This window comes from Castor canadensis, chromosome 17 (genome assembly GCF_047511655.1).
Source record: "Castor canadensis chromosome 17, mCasCan1.hap1v2, whole genome shotgun sequence".
Lineage (NCBI taxonomy): Eukaryota > Metazoa > Chordata > Mammalia > Rodentia > Castoridae > Castor > Castor canadensis.
The window spans coordinates 69926538-69932686 of NC_133402.1; the positions used below are offsets into that span (position 1 = coordinate 69926538).

The following is a 6149-nucleotide window of genomic DNA, read 5'->3' on the forward strand; positions in this document are numbered from 1 at the left end:
CAGGCCGGGCGCAGGGATGGGAGCGCAGGATGGGAGCGCTGGGGATGCTTACGGAGCTGCCCCACTTCACCTCTCTGCCTCCCACCTGTCTTTTGCGCTGGAAGTCCCTGTGATCACAGCCAAGTCCAGGTCTGCAGCCCCCACGGTCCCTTCTGCAGGCCGAGGTAGCAATTATCTGTTTACTTGTGGCGCCCTGTTTGGAAGAGACCCCCACCCCCCCGCTGTGCGTTTTTAAAAATAAACTTTCTTGTGTGTATTTAAGGTATACAGCATGAAATTATAGGATACGTGTTGATAGCAAAGTGGTTACTATAGCGAAACAAATCAACATACCCATTGTTTCACATCGCAGTATGTGCCTGCGTGTGGCGAGAGCACTCAAAACCTACTCTTTCAGGAGGAATTTAAAATACTTTTATGAATTACAGCCCTAGACTCTTTCAGAATACATCTCTGCTCCTTTGCGGCCCACCATTTTATTCCCTATCTGTATATTCGACTTTTCTGGGTTAAAAAAACTTTTTTTTTTAAAGATTCTACACAAAATTAAGCACACACTTTTTTTTTCTGCATCAGGCTTATTTCACTTCACACAATGTCCTTCAGGTTGAGCCTCTGTTGTAGCAAGTGGCAAATCTCCTTTCCTAAGGTTGATTCTTATTGTGATAGACACACACATGTCAGAGGAGCCCCCTGCACACACTTATTTTGAAATGCAGGTTTTACTAAATTGCCCAAGCTAGTCTCCAGTTCCAGGGCTTGAGCCATTATCCTGCCAGAGGCTCCTGAGATGCTGGATCTGCAGGCTGTCACTACCACTCCTGTCTCCAGAAACCACTTTGTGGATGGGATTATCAGAGAACCGGCTTTAAATACTACTACATCTGCCTCGATCACACTCTCCTTTCTTGTTTCCAGCCCGCTGTCCATTCTGCCTCCAGAATCACCCCTACCACCTCCATGGTATTTAGTAACTTCTGCAATACGAGATGGGCTTCCAATATTTTTCTTTCTTTTTTTTTTTTTTTTTTTTTTTTTTTTACCATTTTTCTCTGTTTATTTCAAGAGAACAAAGAATCAACCTCAAATTCTGTACAAAAACATGGCGTTAGAGCTATGGTGCCCCTCGGGCCAGCCCCCTTCCCACATCTGCACCCAGAGTTCCCCCTAATTTGTCAAAAATCAGGATAAGACTCAAAAACCCCCAATAATTTTTCTGAGCAAAAATTATTATGTAAAAGTCAGGGGAGACCTTTGTTGCCCTCCCCCCTCCCCCTTTATCTCCAAACTAGAAACTTGGGGGGTAGAGGGGCTGTGGTCCCGGCCATGACGGGAGGTGGGCATCAGCAGATGTAGTGTTTGGCATCCAGGGAGGCTTGGGGGAAGGATCTGGAAGGAGGCTAAGAGACTTGGGGGAAGGGAAAAGATTTCTGGCCCTTGCTCCAGCCCAGAGGACACTCGAAAACAGTTTATAAAAATTGGGGTCGGAATTAGAAGAGAAACAAGTCATCAGAGTCAAAAACTAAAGAGTGGAAAGATTTGTTTTTTGTTTTCTCTAAAAGGCAAAGGTCTACAAACAGCCCAGGTCCTGAGCTCTCCAAGACATGGGTCCTCCACTGTCCCCACCCCCGAAACCTGGCAGGAGGGGTGTGGGGAACGGGGAGAGGTGTGATCTTTAAAAAGTCTCCCCTGGACAGGAAGGCTCATTGTCTTCTGTCGCTTTCCTCTGCCTCCCGCTGTCACGGAGAGGGCTGGCAAGGGCCAGGGCTATGCGGGCAGACTACTTTGGTGATGTAGAGGTAGAAGAAACAGCAGTACAGGACCGTCTGGACCAGGCCAGCAACGATGGCAATGAGGTCGAAGAAGCCCTCGAAGTGGTAACGCCAGATCCAGCTGAAGAGCTGAAGCGTGCGGCACACGCCCAGCGCAAACAGGCGGTGGCTGGTGATGGCCTCTGCCTGTCCTGTCTTGCTTACCATAAAAGCTGCGGTAAGATGGCGACCGACTCCAGGTAGATGGAGAAAGTCCAGAGGATCTCCAGAGGGGTGAAGTCGTGATTGACCAGGAACGCCAAGATGGCTGTGGGGACAACAAGGAACGCCACCCGGAAAGTGTCATGGTTCCCATCGTAAGTGGCTTTGAACTTGCTGTAAACCGTCCAGACTGTGGTGAAGGAGCAGGCTATGTAGACTACCTTCATGCACGTGTTGTACAGTGAGATGTAGTTGGTGAACAGGTCCAGGTAGCGGGCAGTGAACACCACAGCAAACAGGACCTGGCTCTTCCCCGAAATCCCGGCACAAGCAAGATGATGGCCAGGCGGTGGGAGAGGTCTCCCAGGAATCGGAAGAGATTCATGGCTGGGGTCGGGGTGGTGTGTGTATATGGGAGTATAGGAGGGGGGTTCTGGAAGGGCTGAGCTGGAGGGAGGTGGGGTGGCGGTGGCTGCCCCGGGGCTGCTGCTCTGCTGGGCGGCTGGGCTGAGGGACAGGACAGGGACCCTGCGGTGCGGTGGGCTCCGCTCCGGGAAGGGGGCTTTGGGAGGGGGAGCCAAGGCCCGAGCTGGCGGCGGAGCTACAGCCGGGAAGAGGGAGGAGCCCAATATTTTCACTAAGATGCCAAACTTATGTAAGCAGAGGCAGTGAAATGGTCATTTTAGTTACATCACATATGAAGCTTTCTATGGGACTTTGGAAAGGAGACCTTAGAGCACTGGTTCTCAAGAGATGGTCCTGGGGTCAACAACATGCACAGCACCCTGGCCCTTCTTAAAGACAAATTCTCAGGCTCCACTCAAAACCCACTGGATCAGAAACAGCAGGACAAGGCCCAGGGGATGCCTGTGTTCACTATGATTCTGCTGAAGCTGCAGTTCGGAAATTGCTAGTTTAGGGAAAGGACTTCTTACACAAACAAAAGCTTTCATGACGGAAGGTTTACTCCATGGTAAGTAGTGTTACAAGCTTTTTACAAATACCAATTCATTTCCACCTCACCCATTCGGAAACATGAAGGGAAGCAGTCATATCATTCTCATATCCTAGTAAGCACATGCAGGAGAGTGACTCACCCCAAGGAAAGCAGCCGCTAAGTAGAGAAGCCACGGTTGACTCAAATCAAAGCACTCTGGCTTTGCACTCTGATTGTTTAACCACAAAGCTGTGGTGCATTGGTAATATGCCATATCTAATGGCTAAAAATCCATGTGATGTAGGTGGAATTATAGAACAGGGACTCAGCGGTAACTCTAGAAGTGTGTAGGATATGAGTACAGTCTTAAGTTCTGCAGACCTGACACAATTCTTAAAGTTAAAAATGTACATGGTGTCCAAACTTGGATCCTTGCCTTGGAAATGAGGTATTTTTGTGCATTCTTGGCATCCGCATTCAGTCATTCTTCCAAAACTCCTTCTTGGCTAACCTCGTGGCTTTGTATTCAGTTTCTAACCTTGTCTGGGCTTCCAGACCTGCACTAGTGCAAACCATGGAAAGTGGACCACACCATGCTGTCTATGCAACTTATGTTACCAGAAGGGTCACCCAGGATTGTTTCTCCCTGGTGGTTTCAAATCTTTAAGTCTTGTTAGGAATATCCACTTCTCAAGAATTTTTAAGAGAGAAATTTCTATAAAAGTTTTGTGTCTGAGTTCTCTATGTATTTTGTATCTTTCGTGTAACCTGCCAGAATTCTTAAAAACCTAAAAGTCATGTTCACACATGAACCAGTTCTAGTTCAATTTGCCCTAATGTCAACGATTGTTGTTACATTTAGAGCATGTATATGTCAAAGGGTTTATAGTGTTTGCTTAATTCTCAGAAATACTCTGATGAGTTGGTGCTAAAATTATATCCATTTTTTGATGGAATTGCTGAGTACCATTCAGAGCCACAACACAGTACTAAACTGCTTTTGAGACTCTAAGTCCCATGCTCTTAAACCCTACATTTTCCAGTCCTCCTACTTCTGTTTACTTTATCCTTCTGACACATTTGGAGAGTCCACAATGCATCGAGGACTGATTATTTCACCATTCTCCTTTCTTTCCATACTTGGAGCAATTTGTTTTTAAAGACTATAATTGTTTACAATCACCTCTACCTTTCAATATGGCCTGATTTAATGTTCACAAGAAATATATGAAAATAGGTGCTGGAGGCATGGTTCTAGTGAGTTCAAACACCAGAGTCACTAAAAAAAAGAAGAAATGTGAAATTAAATTATAACAACTGTTTTGTAGGGACTGATGTTGACGAAGTGCATGATTTGCTAAGGTCTCCGAGCTGGGCATGACAATTTGCAATAGTATAACAGATTCTGTACCTTCTAGTGCATTCACAGCACATAGATGGGTAAAAAGTTGAACAATTCAGAGACAGATTGAAGTCTCTGTGTGGTTATTTTATGAGTACACAGACTCCAGATCATAGTATAGAGAATCTATGTAGAAGAAATTGTAGTCATCCAGTCTTGAGATGATGAACGAAAGTAGTGGTTGTGAGAAAGGTATTAGGACTGGGGCATGGCTCAAGTGGTAGAGCACCTGCCTAGCAAGCACCTGAGTTCAAACCCAACCCAGTACCACCAAAAAAAGGAGAAGGCTATTAGACAAGAAGAGACATTTTGGAGTCAGAATTGTTATGAATGTATATGGGGAATGGAAGAAATGATACAAGAGTTTCACATTTTGATTGATGACTTCCATGGATCCCTGGAAAACCAGAGCTGGAGCAGATAAGAGTGTGAACTCCACATAGATGCAGACCTGAGGAGAAAACCAAGGCTGAAGTGGCACCACCTGATGACCCAGTAGCCATCAGGTCATGAGAAATAGATATCTGGAGGGTAGCCTGCTGACCTCATCGTCATAGTCCTATTGCCTTAATGCTCCATGTTCCTTTTGTATAACAGGCATGATAGCCAAGGCCATTATTGGTGGAGGTTTTCAGAATTCATCATGATTTCTTAAGCTTGGGTAGATTGTATGTAAGAGATCCAGTTTTTTTGAGATTAAGAGTCAATAGTCATCCAAATGTAAATGTCCTATGTGTGAAGGTATGGAGGTTCAATGTAGTTATGATTTCATGAGCATTTTCTTTTTCTTTTTCTTTTTTAAAGTGGGGCTGGGGTTTGGACTCAGGACTTCATTCTTGAAAAGCAGGTGTTCTGCTGCTCAACTCACCCATCCAGTCCATTTTGATTTGGTTATTTTAGAGATGGGGTCTTGAGAACTATTTGCCTGGGCTGGCCTTGAACAGCTATCTTTCCAATCTCAGACCTCCCAAGTAGGTAGGATTATAGGAGCTACCAGTGCCTGGCTGAGCATTTTCTAAGAGCAAGAAGAGTGTAGGCTACAGTGGTGATAAGCACGTGGAAAAGACTTGAGTCAACCTTGCTAAACATCCTAGAAGTTGAATTTAGAGGAGAACCAACCATTAGGTGGTTTCTAAGGTCAACCACTAAGGAAAAGGAGTGAAGGAATCCAAAACCATAATTATGGGTGGAACACACAGTGTCTAGTTAGGCCACCACAGGTATTCTGCAGCACTAAATTTGGGGAGTAGGGTACTTGGAGTAGGATGCTTTTATTGTCATAAAGACATGTGGAAGAAATTTGTGGTAGGGTAAGATCAGATGATGCATTTAAAAATTATTTTTTCAAAGTGTACAACTACACTATTGACCTCTCATTTCTCTCCCTCTTCTCCTTTTTCTTTCAGCGTGTGCTTTTGGCTCAATATTTTAGTTTAGCAGAACTTTACCCATTCTTTACTGATACCAAATGCAACAAGTTTTCCCCCCTAGTCTCTGATGGTAGAAAAAGGCAACAAACCTCCACTGTTTCATGGAAATTGTAGATGTTCATAACCTATATATTGTGTGTTACACACACACACACACACATATGTATGAGGTATTATATTTTATGACACATTTCAGAAGTAACTAAAGATAGAAGTGAAGGAAATTTTATGGTGGTTGGCTTGGATTTTTTCACATACATCACAAGACAAAAATCTACAAGTTTTCCTTTATTCTTTATTGTTATTTTAAGTTACTGAACTAAGTTGTAGAATATGTTAGATATTCTTCTCTGAGAATCAGGTACAGACATTTTTAGGAAATCATGAGTGAACAAAGCAGAAAGATT

The 6149-nt window shown here is 44.3% G+C and overlaps 1 pseudogene; it reads right to left on the bottom strand.

Moving 5' to 3' along the window:
- Positions 1 to 1739: 1739 nt before the first annotated feature.
- LOC109699213 (ER lumen protein-retaining receptor 1 pseudogene) lies at positions 1740 to 2591 on the bottom strand (annotated as a pseudogene).
- Between the last annotated feature and the right edge of the window lie 3558 nt (positions 2592 to 6149).